Source organism: Carcharhinus amblyrhynchos, chromosome 8 (assembly GCF_965287045.1).
Source record: "Carcharhinus amblyrhynchos chromosome 8, sCarAmb.v2.hapA, whole genome shotgun sequence".
NCBI classification, from domain to species: domain Eukaryota; kingdom Metazoa; phylum Chordata; class Chondrichthyes; order Carcharhiniformes; family Carcharhinidae; genus Carcharhinus; species Carcharhinus amblyrhynchos.
In genome coordinates, this window is record NC_137331.1 from 74,449,669 (window position 1) to 74,472,075 (window position 22,407).

The 22,407-nt window shown below is 41.8% G+C and overlaps 1 protein-coding gene across 3 annotated transcripts in view; it reads right to left on the reverse strand.

The window, feature by feature from the left end:
* The window catches only part of efr3a (EFR3 homolog A (S. cerevisiae)), a 182,133-nt gene extending 161,540 nt beyond the window's left edge, over nucleotides 1-20,593 (reverse strand). For all 3 annotated transcript variants that reach the window (XM_080194277.1, XM_080194276.1, XM_080194275.1), the window contains exons 1-2: nucleotides 20,515-20,593; nucleotides 20,303-20,402 (exon numbers count right to left, since the gene is read on the reverse strand). The gene's annotated coding sequence lies outside the window, so the exon portion shown is untranslated. The remainder of the gene's footprint in view (nucleotides 1-20,302; nucleotides 20,403-20,514) is intronic.
* Nucleotides 20,594-22,407: the final 1,814 nt, after the last annotated feature.

Below are 22,407 nucleotides of genomic sequence, written 5' to 3' on the forward strand. Positions count from 1 at the left end.
GTGGTCATGTCGCTGCAGAACCAGATAGTGGTGATGTGCTGTGTCTTGCACAATGTGGGAGGAGATCGGGGGGGGGGGGGGTGTGTGTGTGTGTGTGTGTGTGTGTGTGTGTGTGTGTGTGTACTGGAGGGCCCCTCCAGATCAGTCCAGACACTGCATCTTGAGGAGCCCAACGCACCTCTCTACTGTCATGCAGTGGCTACATGGGCCTCATTATAGCGGGTCTCCACCTCAATCAGGGCCTCCGCACAGGCATTATCAACCATGCCTGAACCAAGTAAACACAGTAAAAAGTCTGACAACACCAGGTTTTAGTCCAACCTATTTATTTAATATACTCGCAAGCTTTCGGGTTAGCCCCTTCGTCAGGTGAATGGAGAGTTCTGGCCTCAGACAGAGCATATAAAGAACAGACAGTTTAGAGATTACTGATTAGAATGCGAATCCTTAGGTGTAAGGATTCGCATTCTAATCAGTAATCTCTAAACTGTCTGTGCTTTATATGCTCTGTCTGAGGCCAGAACTCTCCATTCACCTGATGAAGGGGCTAACCCGAAAGCTTGCGAGTATATTAAATAAATAGGTTGGACTAAAACCTGATGTTGTCAGACTTTTTACTGTGTTTACGCCAGTCCAACGCTGGCATACCCACATCATGAACCAAGTAACCCATATCAACTGCAGCCTGGGCTCCTCCTCAAATGCTTGCAGGATGTCTGACCTCCTGATTAACTAAGCTATCATGCACGCTGCCTGGATGTCTGGCACAGACGTGCATAATGGCCGATGATCACACACGATTTGTACATTCAGGGAGTGGAACCCCTTCATATTAACAAATTGTCGTAGATTCTGTAGGGGTGCCCTGAGGGTGACAAGGGTACAGTCGACCGCCCCCTGCACATTCGGCATCCCCGCAATTGCAACGAACCCCGCAGCCTGGGCATCCTGATGGACCTGGTCCAGGTTGAATTTAATGTACTGCCCAGCCCGGGCATACAGGGCTTCAGTGACCTACTTGACACACGTGTGGACTAAAGACATGGGAGATGCCACAGACATCTCTAGTTGAGCTCTAGAAGGCGCCAGTCACATAGAAGTTCAGCGCAGCCGTCAAGCCGTCAAACTGACGGCCACTGAGAGTGGGTGCCCCCCCCACCCCCACCCAAGGCGTCGCAAGGTATTCTTTCGGAGTCGGAGACTTCGGCAGCATACAGCGCCTGACATCTCCTCGAAGGACACTCGTGCACAGAACCGCTGGGGTCTCTGCTCCCTCCTCCTCCGAAGCCCCCGCTCTGGATGAACGGCGGCCACCTTCAGACTCTGATAGTTGTCTCCTCCAGTCCTGTAAGTGGTACGACCCAGGCCTCCTGGGCCTGCAGTTCTTCCTCCATGTCCTCCTCCTCAGCTCCAGGAGCAACCAGAAGAACAGCAAGATCGATTGGCTGCATTGCAAAAGCCATCTCGTTACTCTGAAAGGTGGGGAGGGAGGTGGAGATGAACAAATGTTGCAGTCATGCAATGCTGCTTGCCCCTAGCACACCGACAATCACAGCCCCCTCCATGCTCCCCAATCTCCCCAGCCACATGCTCCACTCAATCACAGCCCCCCCAATGCCCCAGCCACATGCTCCACTCAATCACAGCCCCTCCAATGCCGCAGACACATGCTCCACACAATCACAGCCCCTCCAATGCCGCAGGCACATGCTCCACACAATCACAGCACCCCCATGCCCCCCAGCCACATGCTCCACACAATCACAGACCCTGGTAACGTTGCAGCAGTGCTATCTGAAAGGGCTTTGTGCACATTCTTCAACCTGAAGTGAGCTGCGGTGCTAGGACCCAGCAGCACTGCAGGACCTGAGGTCAGTGCTGAGACCCAGGTCTGTGCAGCCAGTCAAACATCGGAGATCGTGCACAACAACAGCAGCCCCCCTCCCCACCACACACACCCACTCACAGAGCCACCACCGACCCAAGACAGCGAATGGTCACAACAACAGGACACCATGTGGAGAGCTTTTGGATACCATGCGGAGAGCTTTCGGATACCATGCACCCACCTCCTCGCCAACCCTCACTGGGCAAGCGTCTGATTCAGACTTTTATTCAGGTCCCTAAAAGCACGGTTCCGGATTGGTAAACATGGTGGTAAAGGGGGAAACGCTATAGAGTTAATTCAATTTAAATGCATGCAGATACATTTAAATCGTCGTTGCGCCTGATTTGGGCATGGAACAGATCCCCACATTCGCTGGTCTTGGTAAAGTGGCGATCTGCACGGAAGCAGGTGTAGATTGCAATAAAGGCCTCACACCCAACTTTACCATGATTTCATGCCTGGAAACGGGTGCAAATTGTTGGTAAAATCAAGCCCTAAGTCTTTAAACAGAGAGCTGCAGGACAAGCTTTTACCTAACTCAGAAAGAAAATGTGAATGCATAGTTAAGTACAAGTTTTTTTCAGTCACCTGGGAGAATCATAGCACTGTCATTATTTTTGTAATAGTAAGGACAAGTTGTGCAGACTGAATTCATTAAGCCCACTCATCATTGCTGCACTGCATGATCACCTGCTGCGAAACAAACAAGGTAGCCTCGTAATCACCCTGATCTTAATCAAGCATTTGCTTAATCATCCAAAAAGATTGAAGAGGCACAAATGCAAATATTTGGTTGACATCAAAAGATGGCACCACAGTTACAACACTGGCAAAGTGACACTTCAGCAGCATGCAAGGTGCACTGATCCCAATTATCGGAAATAGCCCTGGCATTTTGATTTGAGAGATAAACTGGAAAGTGATGTCGAAGAACAGTCGCTGACTTACGGTAAATCAAGGCATAATCATGTGGAATCTATCCAACAGTGCATTCACATTCAGGTGATTCTCAACTCTGACTGTTCTAAAGAAAATCAGGTATGATCATGTCATACAAACTGCCGTTTCCAAGTGGAGAGGATCTCCAAGAAGATTGCGCATATCGACACAGGCATCAAGTTTTTAGAGATGCAAGAAAGCAGACAAGATACCAAAAGGATTACAGATCACGAACCCACTCAGGGCAACCTATAACACAAGCTACACTGAGAGACTTTGCTGAAGACAATACACATCTCTTTAACCTGTGATCAGTGCTCCTTCCACTCACATTGTCGGCCACTTTAGGACTTGAACAGCAGGTTAGGTGTAAAGATTCGCACTCTAATCAGTAATCTGTAAACTGTCTGTGCTTTATTTGCTCTGTCTGAGGCCAGAACTCTCCATTCACCTGATGAAGGGACAAACCCCAAAAGCTTGTGAGTTTACTATCAAATAAATCGGTTGAACTTAAACCTGGTGTTGTCAGACTTTTTACTATACAAGTACAGTTTTAGAAAAGACTGCCCATTATTTTTAAAAATCTGTTAGTAGACACCTGGATTTTGATGTATAATGCAATGCAGAAACATCTATTTATGCTTTATCCAAATCCTAACAGCAAGGATTTGAAGGACAGCCAGAGGGAAGTTAATGTAACGGAATCTTTATGGAATAGTTTAAAACTAAAGGATTTTACATATTTAATATGAAAGCTAATGCTGTGGTAACTGAAGTTGTGAAATAAAAACAGAAAATGCTGGAAAAACTCAGCAGGTGTGGCAAATCTGTGGAGAGGAAAACATATGTTTCTAGCCCAATACGACTTCTTCATAACAAGAGACAAGTGGAAATGGGATGTATTTTATGCTGTTAAAAGAGGGCGAATAAGTACCCGGAGCAGAATAAAAGCACAGGGATAGGTTGGAAGGTGGAGGAGATTAAATGATAAAGATGTCATGGAACACAAGACAAAGGGAGTGATAGTTAATGTATAAAAGACTAACGCTTTGATCCAAAATAGGTCTTAAAGTACAGCGCTGCCTGAAAAGTAGCAGAAAAAAAGGTCAGTGCTGTCTGGAAGCAAAAAATGAGAAGATATACATTGGCACGAGGTTGTGGGAGGGGCATCGAAAAAGAGAGCAGAGATCACAGTCAAAAGTCACTGAACACTCAATGTCGAATTCAGAAGGCTGTAAAATACGTAATCGGAAGTTGAGGTGCAGGTCCTCCAGTTGGAATTAACTTCACTAGAATGCTGTAACAAGCCAAGTACAGCAATGCGAGCATGACAGCAAAATGATGAATTGAAATTCCAAGCAACCAGAAGGTAGGAATAATACTTGCAAACTGAGCAAAGGGGTTCCACAAAGCGGTCACCTCAGTTTTATTTATTTAATATAGTTTTGTCATATTAATTCAAGAGGAAATTAAAATAAGACAAGATTGCAGAAATTACTAAGCTACTGCGCTATTTATTCTATAGAGAAACTGATATTAATGTTTAAAATTTCATCAGTTCTGAAGAATATGAACATACAAATAACAAAATATTAATATTAACGAATGGGGGGGGTGGGGGGTGGGGGGAGGAGGGAGGGAGGGAGGGAGGGAGGGAGGGGAGGAGTTAGAAAGAAGACCTTGCGGGAAGTAAACTGAATGCACAAGAAATTACAGCCCCTAAACAGATTGTTGATACAGTATCAGTCCAAATGGTTAAATCTTTCATATTTTGATAAGTGTCTGACTGGAGGGTTTAGAGGTGCAAGTTTAAAAGGAATAGAAGGAAAGTGGAATTAAGATGTTTGATCTGGAACATAAATAATTGTTATTTACTCTATTTTTATCTTAAATAGTTAGTTACTTTAAAAGTGGGAGTTTAGTTGTACAGCACTTGAGTATTGCTGAAAAAAGACATTTTGTCAAAGATTTTCATCTTGCAATTATCAGGATAATCACAATAATATCGATGTCAGGAAACAGTAACGTTATATGGTATATGAAGAAAATGCTGATTGATCGGCAAGTGAATTCTAATTGGTAGAAGTGTTGCCGTGGATAATGCACCAGTTGATGATGACTGACAGTTAACTGCCCAGCCTTGTTTGAAATATAAACCAGGCAGCTTCACTTGGATTGGTCAAGGCATTGCCCTTTGGAATGAATCAGTGATAGACATTCACCTGAAGCATCTAACTGTATTGTGAACAATTAAGACAGCATATAGCTACTTCAATTCAAGATTCAAAGAAACGTAGTCGTAAAATAATTTTGTTTCTTCACAAATGACTATCTTCCTGTAAAGCACTTCAACTAGCAGAAATTCAAACTGACCTTCTTAAAATGCTTAAAGGAATATAATCTATAGCTATTACAGGCCCTGGAAATAAACAGAATTATCAAAATCTTACACCCTAATCCAACAGTTGGGATTGCATTTGCAGCAAGATTACGTCCAGAATAGTAAATACATGCAAGTGTTTTAATCTTAAACTCTCCTCTATGAGGTTGGTATAAATCGTTTCAAAATCACACTTCTTTCTTATTCACGTTCTATCTTCGCTAGAAAATTGGTCTGATTTTAGTAGTTTGAGAAATATTCCCCCTTTCTGCTCCATTCACTGATCCAGTAACTTGCAATAGAGGGCGGGACACCTAATACTTCTAAGTAGCACTGCTGGTTGTCGCAACCAGCCATTAAGACGAACAAATTTATTATTCATCATCAGGTAAGAGGTGTTACAATCCAGGTGCATTTTCCCATGTAATTCAGCAATTGGACCAATTTGGAACTTGCATCAAATGATCAAATTACCACTAAAAGCAAACCAATTTTCTTGCAAAGACAGAGCCTGAATAAGAGAAAAGTGTGATTTTGGAAAGATTTATACCAACCCTTAGACAGCAAAATTTAAGATTAAAGCACTTACATGTATTTATTATCCTGGACATAATGTTTCTGCAAGTGCAAGAATGTGAAATTAAAATCACTGAACGTCATGGCATGTAGACTTTTCTAATCTTGGTAGAAAACTAGGCGGTGCACTATTCTTGTGAAAAGTATATCATTCTTCTTATTGAAGCACAAAATACACAACTGCAGCAGTCACATCACTTATATGCAGCAAATTACATCCATCACTTCGATGCAGCATAAAAAAAACTGTTGCTCAACTGCTTCCTTCCCCAAGTGACCAGGACTGTCTCAATGATCCATGACCACATTTTGGTTAAAATGTCAAGATCCCAAAAGCTTGGCAGTAAATAGCAGCCTGCACTCAAGAATGTACTTTGATACGGTGAACTAAACCTCTAATCACCAAAATCAACCAGAACTGTTTTTTCTAACAGGGTGTGTTTTTTAAAATCTAGGTCTCAGTTTGGTGTTGAACTAAACTTCAATGCACTGTGTTTTCAAGCAACAAGAATTTTGTGCAGGCAACACTGTAATACCCTTACAGATTTTAATGCTATTTTTTTAAGATGTCGCACTATCCTCGCCAAAGATATGTCATATATGCAAAAGCACTTTTTTACAAAAAAATACTTTTCCATTTTGTCCATCAAAAGGGAAATAGAACTTACTAAATTGAAAAGCTGAAACACATGGCAATGAAGTATTTGCCCTCAAATTTCTTCTTCTAGAATGGCTGCTTTACATAAATGCTCTCTATTTCAAAAGCTTTGTACCTATATGCAAGCAAGCACACAGGAAAGTAAAAATGAAGAAATCTTTAATATTTTAAACATTTCATTGGAACTCAACATCAATGCAGTGATCATTAGATACTTCCTTTCCTGTGTAAATTTATAAGTACAGCGCTACCAACCTTTAAAGTAGCTCCTCTTTATCTATTTTTATCCTGTCCAATTTATTTATTTACTACCTCAACCTTGCCATTATCCTCCTTAAGATTAGTCCCTAATAGCCCCATCTCTCCTTTCACTAGTCAAGTGTTCCGAAAAAACTTTTCTCTTTAGGTTGCTAACTAATAATCTATTCTCATACACTATATGTCTCTTATTTCCTTTTGCGCTCTCTTCTGCACTTTCTACATTCAGTTTCAGTAAGTAGTCTCACAACACCAGGTTAAAGTCCAAAAAGTTTTATTTGGTAGCACAAGCTTTCGGAGTGTTGCTCCTTCGTCAGGTGAATGCTGTCATCATTAGGAATGCTCACCTGATGAAGAGACAGCGCTCTAAAAGCTTGTGCTACCAAATAAACCTGTTGGACTTTAACCTATTGTGAGACTACTTACTGTGCCTACCCCAGTCCAACGCCAACAATTCATCATTTTTTCAGTTTGGCTTCTTAATGTATTGAACTTCATAAGAAACAAAAAAAATGAGGCTTGCATCCCTACAGAATGCAGTCATCTTTCTCCATCATTTGATAGAGTCGAAAAGGGTGTAACCCTCAGTCAACTTTGACTCTGATCCCCATTGTCTCATAGCATTAGGTTAATTGCAAACAAGAAAATCAGCTTGGCCTTGTCCTTACCAAGTTACCTGGCACAGATGCACATGTTATGAAAGTACTTATAAAAGAGATAACACACTATACCTGTGAAAATGTGCAATATCTTCACACAGAGTACACTTCATATTATGTGGCATAACCATCATGTTGAATGGAGTAAATTCAAAACAGATCTCGTAGCTAAAACTGAACATACATGAGATGCCAATGGGCCATCAGCACCAGTAAAAACATACCCACCATAATCTGAAACTTTATGGCCTTTATGTCCCTCACTTTAACATTGCCAGTGAACCAGATGGCCAACCCTGGTTCAATAAGGGTTGTAGAACAGTATGCAAATAGCATCACCGAGCATACCTAAAAATGAAGTCCCAATCTGCTGAAGCTAACACAGAACTACATGTATACTGAACACTGGAAGCAGCATTCAACAGACCATGTTAAACGATCTCACAACCAATTCAAATTAAGCTCTAGTGTTCTGCAACTTGCAATCATTAATGTTGGTAGACAAAATAATAAAAGGAGGAGGGAGTCCTCTATTTACATTCCTAACACTAAGAGCTCAGTTTCTTTTATCCATTCATGGAGTGTGAGCATCACTGGCTGGGCCAGCATTTATTGCTCATCCCAGAGGGAGTTTAAAAGTCATTGCTGTAGATCTGGAATCACATGTATGCCAGACCAGGTATGGGTGACAGATTTCCATCCCTAAAAAGGCATTAGTGAACCAGATAGGTTTTTATGACAATTGACAATGGTTTCATGGTGAATCGACTTAATTCCAGATTTTCATTGAATTCAAATTTTACCAACTGCCGTAGTGGGACTCAAATCTGGGTCCCGAGTCTCTGGATTACCAGTCCAACAACAATACTACTACACCAGCAAGAGTACAAAAGCAAGAGACAGTCTGAAATGCTCACAACCATTATCAGCTAGAATTGCTGAATAGATTATCCATTATGGTCGCCACATAAATGCCAGTTGACTTCTGCCAATTTAATTCCCAATTAATATCAAGAAACAGCTGAATATACTGTGCACAAAGACTATGCGCTGCAGTACTAACTGCACCTCCCACTAAGCTGTTCCGGTACAGATACAGCACATCTATCCAACAAAGTGGAACGTTTCCCAGATATATCCTTCCACAGACAGCAGGATAAATCTAATCCAGCCATTAATTGCCTCACAAACCTTCCCCAGATCTCTAAAGTGAGGAAAGTGTCATTGACAGAACAATCAAGCAGCAGTTACCCACCAATTTGAGTTTCACTAGGACAGTTTGGCTCCAGATGTCATTACAGCCTGGGTCCAAACATGGACAAAAGAACATAGAACAGTACAGCACAGTACAGGCCCTTCAGCCCTCAATGTTGTGCTGAGCTATGTCTGAACCCAAGATCAAACTATCCCACTCCCTAGCATTCTGGCGTGCTCCATGTGCCTATCCAATAACCACTTGAAAATTCCTAAAATGTGTGACTCCACTATCACAGCAGGCACTGCATTCCACACCCGAACCACACTCTGAGTAAAGAGCATACCTCAGACATCCCTCCTATATCTCCCACCATGAACCTTATAATTAAGCCCCAGTAACAGCTACACCCACCCGAGGAAATAGTCTCTGAACGTCCACTCTATCAATCCCCCTCATCATCTTATAAACCTCTATCAAGTCACCTCTCATCCTCCTCCACTCTAAAGAGAAAAGCCCCAGCTCCCTCAACCTTTCCTCATAAAATCTACCCTCCAAACCAGGCAACATCCTGGTAAATCTCCTCTGCACTCCCTCCAATGCTTCCACATCCTTCTTATAGTTAGGTGACCAAAACTGCACACAATATTCCAATTGTAGTCTCACCAAGGTCCTGTATAGTTGCAGCATAACCTCACTTAAATCCCCATTGATAAACGCTAACACACTATAGGCCTTCTTCACGGTTCTATCCATTTGAGTGGCAACCTTCAGGGATCTGTTGATATGAACCCCAAGATCTCTCTGTTCCTCCACATTCCTCAGAACCCTGCCATTGACCCTGTAACCCACATTCAAGTTTGTCCTACCAAAATGAATCACCTTGCACTTATCAGGGTTAAACTCCATCTGCCACTTTTCAGCCCACCTCTGCATCCTATCAATGTCTCTTTGCAGCCTACCAGAGCCCTCCACTTCATCCACTACTCCACCAATCTTGGTGTCATCAGCAAATTTACTGACCTACCCTTCTGCTCCCTCTTCCAAGTCATTGATAAAAATCACAAATAGCAGAGGACCCAGCACTGACCCCTGTGGTACACTGTTGATAACTGGCCCTCCAGTGTGAAAATTTTTCCTCCACCACCACCCTCTGTCTTCTCTGAGATAGCCAGTTACTTATCCAATTGGCCAAATTTCCTTCTACCCCACACCTCCTTACTTTCTTCATGAGCGTACCATGGGGAAACTTATCAAACGCCTTACTAAAATTCACATATATGACATTAACTGCTCTACCTTCATCTATACACTTAGTTACCTCCTCAAAGAATTCAATCAAATTTGTGAAGCAAGACTTACCCCTCACAAATCCGTGCTTACTATCCCGGATTAAACTGAATCGCTCCAAGTGGTCATAAATCCCATCCCTCAGGAAATTTTCCATTAACTTACCGACCATCGAAGAAAGACTAATTGGCCTATAATTACTAGGGACCTTCCTATTTCCTTTCTTGAAGAGAGGAATAACATTTGCCACTCTCCAGTCTTCTGGCACAATCCCTGTGGACAGTGAAGACCCAAAGATCAAAGCCAAAGTCTCTGCAATCTCATCCCTTGCCTCCCAAAGTATCCTATGATGTATCCCATCTGACCCAGGGGACTCATCCACCCTCAGGATTTTCAAAATTGCAAACACACCTTCCCTCAGAACATTTACCTCCTCCATCCTATCAGCTTGTATCACACTCATCCTCAAAAACATGGCTCTTCTCCTTACTGAACGCTGAAAAAAAGTATTCATTCAACGCCTCACCTATCTCTTCTGACTCTATGCACAAGTTCCCACTACTATCCTTGACTGGCCCGAATCTCACCCTGGTCATTCTTTTATTTCTCACGTAAGAGTAAAAAGCCTTGGGGTTTTCCTCGATCTGACCTGCCAAGGGCTTCTCATGCCCCCTCTTAGTTCTCCAAAGACCTTTTTTAAAATGCATTCCTTGCTACCTTGTAACCCTGAAGCAACCCAACTGAACCTTGTTTTCTCATCCTTACATACGCTTCCTTTTTCCTCTTGACAAGACATTCAACCTCCTTTGTGAACCATGGTTCCCTCACTTGGCCATTTCCTCCCTGCCTGACAGGGACGTACCTATCAAGGACATGCAGTATTTGTTCCTTGAACAAGCTCCACTTTTCATTTGTGTCTTTACTTGACAGTTTTGTTCCTATCTTATGCTACCTAATTCTTGCCTAATCACATCATAATTACCCCGCCCCAATTATAAACCTTGCCCTAACATGTGACCTTATCCCTCTACATTGCAATAATGAAAGACACCAAATTGCAGTCACTATCTCCAAAGTGCTCTTCCATAAACAAATCTAACACTTGACCCGGTTCATTACCCAGTACCAAGTCCAATATGGCCTCACCTCTTATCAGCTTATCCACATATTGTGTCAGGAAACCCTCCTCCTGCACACACTGTACAAAAAGTGCCCCATCTGAACTATTCGACCTATAAAGGTTCCAATCAATATTTGGAAAGTTCAAGTCACCCATGATAACTATCCTGTGACCTCTACACCTGTCCATAATCTGCTTTGCCATGTCCTCCTCCACATCTCTATTAATATTTGGGGGCCTATAGAAAACTCCTAACAACATGACCACTCCTGTCCTATTTCTAACTTTAGCCCATATTACCTCAATAGGCATATCCCTCTTGAAATGCAGCCATTAAACTGTCCTTGATTAATAATACTGCTCCTCCACCTCTGTTACCACTTTCCCTGTCTCTGTCCTAACCATGTCTCCATAATGGCCACAACATCATAGTCCCATGTACCAATCCATGCTCCAACTTCACCTACCTTATTTCAGGTGCTCCTTTCATTGAAGTAGATACACTTCAACCCACCATCCAATCTGCCTGTACGTTCCTACGACCTTGACACTTTCCTCACTACCCTCAACACTGGCTTCTGGACTACAGCTCGTTTTCCCATCCCCTTGACAAATTAGTTTAAATCCCCCCTCCCCCCTCCAATGAAGAGCCGTAACAAATTTCCCTCCTAGGATATTGGTGTCCCTCTGGTTCAGGTGCAAGCCGTCTTGTTTGTACAGATCCAACCTTCCCCAGAACGTGCTCCAATTATCCATGAAAATGAAACCCTCTCTCATATACCATCCCTGCTGCCACAAGTTTATCTGCACTCTCTCCCTGTTCCTCAACTCACTAGCACGTGGCACCGGCAACAAACCAGAAATGACAACATGCTTTGTCCTGGCTCTCAGTTTCCATCCTAGCTCCCTAAATTCCTGTCTTAAATCCCATAAGAGTTGAATTCCAAGGTGAATGAGAGTGAAATCTTTAGATATCAAGGTAGCACTTGAACGAGTGCAGCCCTCAGGACTGAGGCAATGCTGGAAACCAGACCTGGCTGGTTTTCAGAGAAATAAAAAAAGAATTAGAAGCTTAATTCAATTCATAGGATACAAATAAATCAAGTGAACAAATTTCCTGTTATTAAAGTTAGAAATAATACATAGGCAGAATGAAACATGAACAAACTATATAAGGTAAGTAGACTGATTTCCAATCTCAGGTCAGGTAGGGACAATGATTGCTTGGACCAATCTAAGCATGGGAAAGGACCAGTGCTGGAAACTGATAATTGGCCTGACTTGTCATTCCACCAAGGACAGCACCTAGCCAACTTATTCAGCTATTTCCCTTGCTTAATAATAAATAAAATTGATGCATTGCGATTGATAAAATATCCAGTTTTTGGACAACCAGTTTTCAGATGACTGCATTTGAGACATTGTACCCATATCGAAGAGGAAAGACTGACACTGTTATGGCTAGAGCAAAGGAAGATGATTGTGGTTGTTGAAGACCGAGCATATCACTACACGTGTTCCTCAGGGTGGTGTCCGAGGAACAGCCATCTCTGACTGCTACAGTGACCTAACCATCAAAGCATATGAGCCATGCGTCATCTCTAATAACATATTTTGAGATAAAGCACATGTTGTGAAATAAACTTTTAATTTGCATACAAAGAGCTTTCATCATCTCCCTCGAAGCTTATTGCATAGATTGAATATGCACTCACTGAAATAATAAGCTGAATTTTTCCCTCCCACCCACCACAGGAATCGTAGCGGATGGGTCATGGACCTTGCAAAGGCCCGTTGATCTTGGACAAGATTTTCCAACCTTAGGATGAGTGCAGCCGGAAAATCTTGCCCAATGTTTTCACAGGGCAATTTTGAATTTACCCCTCTTCAAGGCCATATCTTCTGATTCCAGTCTTTTGGAAAAGAGAAACAGCTCATCATGCTCTATATTATACAGGCCCTCTAGAATCCTAAACGACAGTTTTATCACCTCTCACTTCCTCCTTTCCGATAATAACATACCTAATTTACATCATAACCCTTTACAATCCTGTTCCTTTATCCACACCAAGGAAGTTTCGGCTACTCTCTTTTATATCCTTTTAATAGCAGCAATATCATTTTTGTACTGTGGTCGTCACAATATTAGCCTTTAATAAATTAGCACCATTGATTTATTACACTATTTTGGTCAAACACTGAACTTTTAATACAACACAAAATCTGGTTTGCTCAACTCTGCCACTGAGCATTGCAATAGCCTCATCCAGAATCCCGAGATCTCTACTAAAAGGTCACCAACCTGAGAAGTTAACTTTCTTTCCCCACGGTAGCTGCCTCAATCATAGAAACCCTGAAGTGCAGAAAGAGGTCTTTCAGACAAATGAGTCTGCACCAACCACAATCCCACCCAGGCCCTACTCCCATATCCCTACACATTTTACCCACTAATCCCTCTAACCTACGCATCTCAAGACACTAAGGGGGAATTTTTAGCATGGCCAATCAACCTAACCCGCACATCTTTGGACTGTGGGAGGAAACCGGAGCACCTGGAGGAAACGCACGCAGACACGAGGAGAATGTGCAAACTCCACACAGAGACCCGAGCCGGGAATCGAACCCAGGTCCCTGGAGCTGTGAAGCAACAGTGCTAACCACTGTGCTACCGTGTCTGCCTGACCTACTGCATGTTTGCAGCATTTCCTAGGTTAATTCCTCCCAGATCTCATTAATTTACTATGTATATTATTTCCTTTCCATTGAAATAACATGACTCACTTTGCATTTCTCAGCACTGAATTTCATCTGCCGTTTGTTACTCAAACCCTGCTTTAGTTTGTGATGTTCAGTTTTGGGACAGCCATCTTCATTAGCTTTGTACAGTCTTCAAATTTAGTTTTAGTGCTTATGATTCCAAACTGTAGGTCATTCTTCAGAAATCATTAAATAAATCCCAAAGCCAAACCTATGGGACTCCATTGGTATCATTCCTTATACCACAACCCTCTGGGTTCTATCAATTATATAACCATCATTAGTTCTTTTCACGGAGATGCATCTTCAGATGAACCATAAAGACATTATGGAAATTTAAGTGCATCACCATCCATTGTCAATCCAATGCTGTTGCCATTTCCTGAAAGAAAAGCAGCAGGTTTTTCAGCAACCAAACTAGACATCTTTTTAGGATTCTACTTCTATCTTAAAGCCCTTACCTTTAATAAGGATTCCCATAACTTTACCTTCAATGCTTGTAAAACTCACTGGACTGCTAATTTTTTTTAAACCAAGAACATCTGCCTTTCTGAAATCCACTCACTAATACCTCTCCAGTTTTCAGTGATTTTTGGAAAATTTGTAGCATAATTCTTGCAATTTCCTCAAGGAACTAATCCAGTCGGAGATTTATTTACCTTAAGTTAGCACAGCTGAACAGCTGTGAACAGCATGCCAGTTGCAATGTTAATAAGTCTGTACTTCTTTTGTCACATTCCAGTCCACTTTGCTGTCTTAATGCCACTTTTACATACCTCTTATTATTACACATGCCTCAGTTCAATGTCACTTTCCCTCATGTCCTTAAACACTTGATTTTCCTTCATCAGTTGCTTGGTAACTCTGTGTGACTAGGCAGGAGTATCTTTAAGATGGGTACGATTGCTTTACATGAGTAAACGCAGGTCATTTAATTCAGAAAGTCTGCCTCTTAGCCACATTCAAAGATTTCGGTCCCATATTAGGTAGAATTATTGGAAACAATCATCTTTAAAAACTGAATTGTTCCTTTGGAATTAAAAACCTAACACAAAACGGAAAGGTCATCAACCTGAAACATTAACTCAGTCTCCCTCCCCACAGATGCTGCCTGACCAGCTGAAAATTTCCAGCATTTTCTATTTTTATTTCAAAAGAATAGAACTTCAACTGTTTTCCTCCTTCTGACCAGTAACTTGCTACTCGCAATAGGCAAAAAAAAACAATCAGAAGACTGCCGAGGGAGATTTTATTTTAAGTTTGAATATGCAAGTGCTGGGGCTCGAGCAAAGCTGAACAGCAAACTTTCAATAGACTCAATGAAGTCTACAGCGCTGAATTCCTGATCCACTGTTGGGAGTGCAGGACAGGAATGTCTCTAGTTTCTAAGGGTTTTCAACATGAATTCTACAACACCTCTCAGAATCATTTTGTTGAATGATGAGAAGAGTCAGAACATTTGAAGAGCATGCAGACTATTGGAGCACGGGGGCAGATGTTCAAGGGCAAATCAACATCTAAATTGGGGGAGGCTTTCAAGAGTAAGTTGATATGGATTCAGGACTGGAACATTCTTGTAAGGATGAACGGTTAAGTATGGCAAGTTTTGGGAACCTTGGACAATGAGAGACATCGTGAGCCTAGTCAAAGAGAAAAAGGAAGCAGTTGTCAAGGCTAGGAGGCTGGGACACACGAAGCAAGTGTAGAATACAAGGAAATTAGAAAGAAACTTAAGCAAGGTGTAAGGAGGGCTAAAAGAGGTCATGAAAAATCAATGGCCAGTAGAATTAAGGAAAATGCCATATATAAAGAGCAAGAGGATAGCCAGGCAGAGGGCTGGCCCATTCAAGGACAGCGGAAGGGAATCAATGCACGGAGCCAGAGGAAATGAGCCAGGTATTAAATGAGTACTTTGCGTCAGTATTCACCAAAGAGAAGGACTTGGTGGATGATGAATCTGGGAAAGGGTGTGTAGATAGTTTGAATCATATTGAGATCAAAAAGGGTGAGGCATTGGGGTTCTTGAGAAACATTAAGGTAGACAAGTCCCCGGTCCTGAAGGGATATACCCTAAAATTCTGAAAGAGGCAAGGGAGGAAATTGCTGGGGCCTTGAGAGAAATCTTTGTATCCTCACTGGCTACAAGGGAAGTCCCAGAGGATTGAAGAATAGCCAATGTTGTTACTTTGTTTAAGGGTAGCAAGAATAATCTAGGTAATTACAGGCTGGTGAGCCTTGTCAATGGTACAGAAATTATTGGAGAGGATTCTTCGAGACAGGATTTACTCCCACTTGGAAATAAGTGGGCATGTTAACGAGAGGCAGCATGGTTTTGTGAAGGAAAGTCATGTCTCACTAACTTGATCGAGTTTTTCGAGGAAGTGATGAAGATGATTGATAAGGGAGTGGATGTTGTTTATATGGACTTCAGTAAGGCCTTTGACAAGGTCCCTCATGGCAGAATGGTGCAAAAGGTGAAGTCACATGATATCAGAGGTGAGCTGGCAAGTTGGATACAGAACTGGCTCCGTCATAGAAGAGAGGGTAGCAGTGAAAGGGTGTGTTTCTAAATGGAGGGCTGTGACAAGTGGCGTTCCTCAGGGATCAGTGATGAGACCTTTGCTGTTCATATATATAAAAATGTAACTGGCTTGATTAGTGGATTGCGGACAACAAAAAGGTTGGTGGATTTGCGGATAGCGATAAGGACCATCAGAGGATACAGCAGGATGTAGATCGGTTGGAGGCTTGGGCGGAGAGATAGCCGATGGAGTTTAATTGGGACAAATGTGAGATAATGCATCTTGGAAGGACTAATAAAGATAGAAAATAGACAGTAAATGGCAGAACCCTTAAGAGTATTGATGGCAGAGGGATCTGGATGTACAGGCACCCAGGTCACTGAAAGTGACAACGCAGGTGGAGAAGGTAGTCAAGAAAGCATATGGCATGCTTGCCTTCATCGGCCGGGGCATTGAGTTTAAAAATTGGCAAGTCATGTTGCAGCTTTACATAACCTTAGTTAGCCCACACTTGGAATATAGTGTTCAATTCTGGTTGCCACATTACCAGAAGGATGTGGAGGCTTTGGAGAGGATACAGAAAAGATTTACCAGGATGTTGCCTGGTATGGAGGGCATGAGCCATGAGGAGAGGTTGGGGAAACTTAGTTTGTTCTCACTGGAATGACGGACGTTGAGGGGCGGCCCGATAGAAGTTTACAGGATTATGACGAGCATGGACAGAGTGGTATGTCAGAAGCTTTTTCCCAGGGTGGAAGAGTCAATGACTAGGGGGCATAAATTTAAGGTGCAAGGGGCAAGGTTTAAAGGAGGTGGACGCGGCAAGTTTTTTTTTGCACAGAGGGTGGTGGGTGCCTGGAACTCACTGCCAGGGAGGTAGTGAAAGCAGATACAATGGCGAGTTTTAAGGGACGTCTGGACAAGGAGATGAATAGGATGGGAATAGAGGGAAACAGTCCCCGAAGGGTAAGGAGTTTTAGTTCAGTCGGGCAGTATAGATGGTGCAGGTTTAGAGGGCTGAAGGGCTTGTTCCTGTGCTGTAATTTTCTTTGTTCTGATAAGTACTGAAAGACCATCTACACTAACTTGTAGGATACTCCCGATAGCAGAAAGAAAAAGTAGTGGGAGCAAAAGAGATGATGGAAAACTACTCAGTCATGCAGAAATTGTTGCCACAGACATGAGTTGGTAACCAAATCTCTCACATTTGAAATAATTAGCAATCAGAGAGGACAGGAGAGGAAATATTTTTACCCCAAGTTACAACAGGAATGCACTGCCTGAAAGGGTGGTGGAAGCAAATTCAGCAGTAACTTTCAAAAGAGAATTGGATATACAGCTGATAAGGTAAAAATGCAAGGCAGTGAAAACGGTGGGGTAGTGCGACAAATAGCCCTTTCCACAGTCTAACATAAGCACAATGAGCAGAATGACTTCTTCCTATGCTGTAAGATTCTATGAGTTTCATTTACGCTGAACAAGTACACTAGAAAGCAAGAATTAAATAAAACTAACATACGGAGTATTTCTAAATCTAAGCCCCCTAACAACACCTCTAATACAGAGTTCAAATTTGCAATTAGCAAAGTTAGTATAGGTTAGGCAATGATCGAAGACTATGCTCCTAATAAATTCTCATCCTCCTTTTTTGTAGAATGTAAAATTCAAGGGCAAGTGACTTTTTCTTATTAATCAATCCTCTTAGTTCAAACATTACCCTTGTAACCGTTCTCTGATACTTCCCATCAATTGTTCATTTTCTATAATACAAAGACCAAAAATGAACATAATTCCATTTGCAGACTCAGAGCACCAAATTTACAATCACCTCCTCTGATACACATTTATTATACATCACAACATTTTATTTGTCTTTGACCTAAGCTGCATTGATTGAACCAATAGAATGACATATCCACCAAAATCTCTAGATCTCTTTCCTAGTTAGTTATGTCAAGAACATAATTTAGTTACACTCTCAATTCTTCATCATAACATCTTATGTCTTTGCTGCTTTTGATTCTGATCTGCCAACTGACTGGGCTGCCCAAGTCCCTTTGGATTATCATAAATTGGTTAATTGCATCAGCCACTGCATCAAGCTTAGTGTCACCCAATAAAAAAAGTCCATTCACTTAAGTAAATTTATAAAATTATTTATACAGGAGTCCTAACATTTCCTTTGGTACTTTACTGACAACTGATTGCAATTCCAATAACTACTCATGCACTAACATGAGCGTTAGTGATATCCACCTTCTAGCCGTGCCGAAATCCACTCCAATATTGTGCAGTTTTACCAGTTGTAGGACTGTACCACATTTTAATAATACATATAAAATATGTTTTAAAGTTAAAAACTGTTTCCAAAGTAATGTCACTTATAGAATCATAGAGGCATACAGCACAAAAAAAAGGCCCATCGTGTCTGCACCGCTCAAAGACAAATCACCCAACTATTCTAATCCCATTTTCATATTTTTAGAGAATGGAGCAGAAATGCAAATAATTCACTGCAGTTGCATTTCAACCCATAAGTCCAACCTACCTCAGCATGCTTACAAGCATCCAGCAGTAAAACTGCAAGTGATGACACTAAATTTTGCACTCAGAATGAAGGATACTACTGCTGGGCATGGACTATTTTATTTCTGGTGTCAGGAAAAGGTCTAATATGCCAGTCAGATACAGATTAAACTTTCTTTCATAAAAGCACACTGCACAGTATCATATTTTTCCACGTCCCAGACCAACATTCCATGTTCTTTTCTAAGCAAGACTGGCAATTTAGTGGTATGTGAGGATTGTGTTGCATTGTGACAAAGCAGTTTCACACTACCTAGATTAATTTTACATCGAATCCTTAGTCACTAGAAAAAGGAAATTTTAATCTAGCCTGGGCGAAAAGAAGCATGGGACCAACAGCATCAAGTCTTAACATAATTAAGGATGAAACCACAGTTTCATGTGAAGTACGAAAAGGAGGGAATATGTAAAATCTGCCATGAATGATGCACTACGTTCCTATCCTTTCAGGATGATAAAAGTAACGCAGAGGAGATTTCAAAAGGTGTTTGAAAGATAGGTCTAAACATAGGATTAACCAAATTGAAAAACAAGTTGAGTGATAAATCCTTAGGGTTCTTGTAATTTGATTATGCATTTACAATCTTAAATCTTGAGCATATCACCACTTAGGCCAAAACTTAAAATATGCATACAGTTGTTTCATCTATCCTGGCTTTCCTTCTACAGGATCTTGGAATACAATACCCATATTCTTGCATGCACAAAGTATCAAATGAGAATAGGTTCAACATTCTACTCTAAAATATTAATAAAATCATGCAAAGAGAGACAGCCAGGAATGAATCAGTGCAACCTATTTTTAAAAAAAACAGCTGTGTATTGAATGATGTAAGAGTTGCCCATTGTTGGGTGTCTATGCATGCATAACCTTGAGCAACTCCATTCCAAATTTCTGTTACATTTTAAATGCAAATTACTGTTTTCAATATTACTGATACCCAATAAAAGGATCCTCATCTAGGAGCAACACAAATGCATACAAAGAACAGAATTTGAAGGCTGTTTTTTCAAAAATATATAGATAAGTGTATATGTAAAATATATATATACACACACACACACACACACACAGAATGAGATATTTCATACCAATCCTACTATCTTTACATTATGCAATTTTCAGCTTTTAATTAGGTTGGAAGAACGTATCAATCACCAAGGAAGGACATACTAAACCACCAATTCAAAAGAACACATTAAAATCAAAGCAGAACGGTGTTCAGGTTGTAATCTTACTTAAGATGCAGCACTTCTTAAAATATATTCTCACAGACACACTTTCAGCTGAGAACCTCATTGGCAAGTCTGCAGCAGTAGAATGGAATAACCTGCTATATTATCCAACTTCCTTTAGAATTTTAGGCTTCAACACACTCCAATCATATTCAATATAAACTAAGTCCAGGGACCTGGAGCTACTTCAATACTCGACCATTGCACAATTGCTTGGTGCAGCTGCTCCTGTGTTTACCTGCAGTCATCCTGGGCCCTGGGAATCTGGTAGCTCTGCTGCTGGACAACTTCCACCCAGAGGATTTAGTTCACGGTTTCCTGTTGTATCATCTCATTACCTACAGCCCAAAAGGAGACAAATATCAATCAGCAGCATCTGACCAGCTCCCTCCTGGACAACCCACGGATCACTAACCCGGCCTGAGGAACAGAGCCCCGAATCGCCCCTACCTGCCCCTATCGCCGCTCCCCCAGCCTCCGGCTTCACCTTTGACTCCGCTTCAAAACATTCCGTCCGGACAGGACAAACACTTCCGGTGTGGGAGGAAGGACTTCCGGTTCTCTCTCCAGTGGGCGTGGCCTGAGCTGAGACAGACAGACAGACCAGGAGGGAGAGAGACAATGAGAGTGATATGGAGAGAAAGATAAATGACTGATAGAGAGAAAGAAAAGAGAGGGCGAGGGAGAGTGATGGAGAGAGACAGGGCCAGAGAGAATGAGTGATAGGGAGTAAGAGCGAGAAGGAGAAAGGGAGAGAATGAAAGACAGAGAGAAAGATGAATGAATAATAGGGAGAGAGAGACAGAGTGAGAGAGAGTGACGGCGGGAGGGAGTGACAGAGCGGGAGGGTGTGATAGAGCGAGAGAGGGTGACAAAGTGAGAGAGGGGCTGACGGAGCAAGAAAGGGTGACAAAGTGAGAGAGACTGACAGAGCAGAGGGAGACAGAGTGAGAGTGACAGAGTGAGGGGGAGAGAGTGACGAGGAGCGGGAGAGCGAGAAAGAGATTGAGAGAGAGTGACAGACTGATGAAGAGAAAGAATGAGACACAGGAGAGACTAAGTGACAGGATGAGGTGAGGGGCTGAGTGACAATTGAGCTATGAAATTATTGGCTGCTTATCAAAGTTTTTGCTTCCACTTTTTGTTTTATGAATTCTTAGTTTCTTCAAAAATATCCCGAGATTTTTTTTCTAGTTTGAAAAAAAGGGAAAATCTGTCAACAACTTCTCAGTGAGAATTCTTAATTTTTATGATTTATTTATTGAAGGAGAATGATCAGGCAACACAGGAAACCTGTCTGCAATGCAGGAAATCTGAACTTTCCTACAGATAACCAGTTCCCATTATGTAGAGCTGCAGAAGGTGATTTTTGAACATGTCCATGAATGGGTGTTGTGGGTCAGGAGGTCTGTGTTCAATGGGATGTATGAAGATGACTCGTGGACTGTCACTTTTTCGAGCATGTTTTGCATTATCAGATAGTTCTTTCCAGTGATGCTGCAATTTGGCCTTGAAATCTGCCATTAGTCTAGCAACCTGCCACATATCTTGTCACTCTTTGAAATTACTTCATATGATTTTAGATGCGTGACAAGCTTTTATAATTTTTTAGCAGGATGCCAAGTTCATCACTTGAATGTTTAATCAGCAGGGCCTGGTATCTCCTAAGCCTTTCTTTAGGCTCTTGTATGCTCCCTGTCCAATATTTCATCCTCTGGTTTCCTTGTTTCTTCTGAAGTATTTATGCCAATTCCTTGTGTAGATGTTAAAGCATCTGAATTATCCTTATGTACTGTGATGGTAAATAATAGGGCTCTTGCTGGTGACAATTAATAGCTACCTATTTCTCATCAAGTGGGCAGAGATACAAAGTTGGGGGAGGGGCATTACAGCCCAAGGCTCTCACAGCTTGTAAATGGACATACCCATACACACCTATTTCTGGTATGGAGTTATTTAAATATCGCAATTGGGATCTTGTGCAAGTTGAAGGACCCTGATTGCAAATTTAAGATGCAAATAACTGGTGCTTGTGCCGTATACATGCTGCCCATTTGTACACGGCACAGAGGGGCCAAACCAGCAATCTTGACGGCTGTTCAAAAGATAAGCCAGAAATATTTTACTTTTGTGGGGCCAGAAGGAAAAGAAATGTTTCTCCTGTGTTGACAGAAATAATGCTCAGCAAGTCATGTGCTCATATTTCACAAGGAATGCCGAACTTGGCCTTGGCTGAAAATGAAAACTGTTCAGTTTCCTCCGCCTCCTACCAATGGGTGTAGGGGGAAATTGATTCAAATCTCCCACTGCCAGCTTTGGACAGGGGGTGCAGCTTCTGACTAT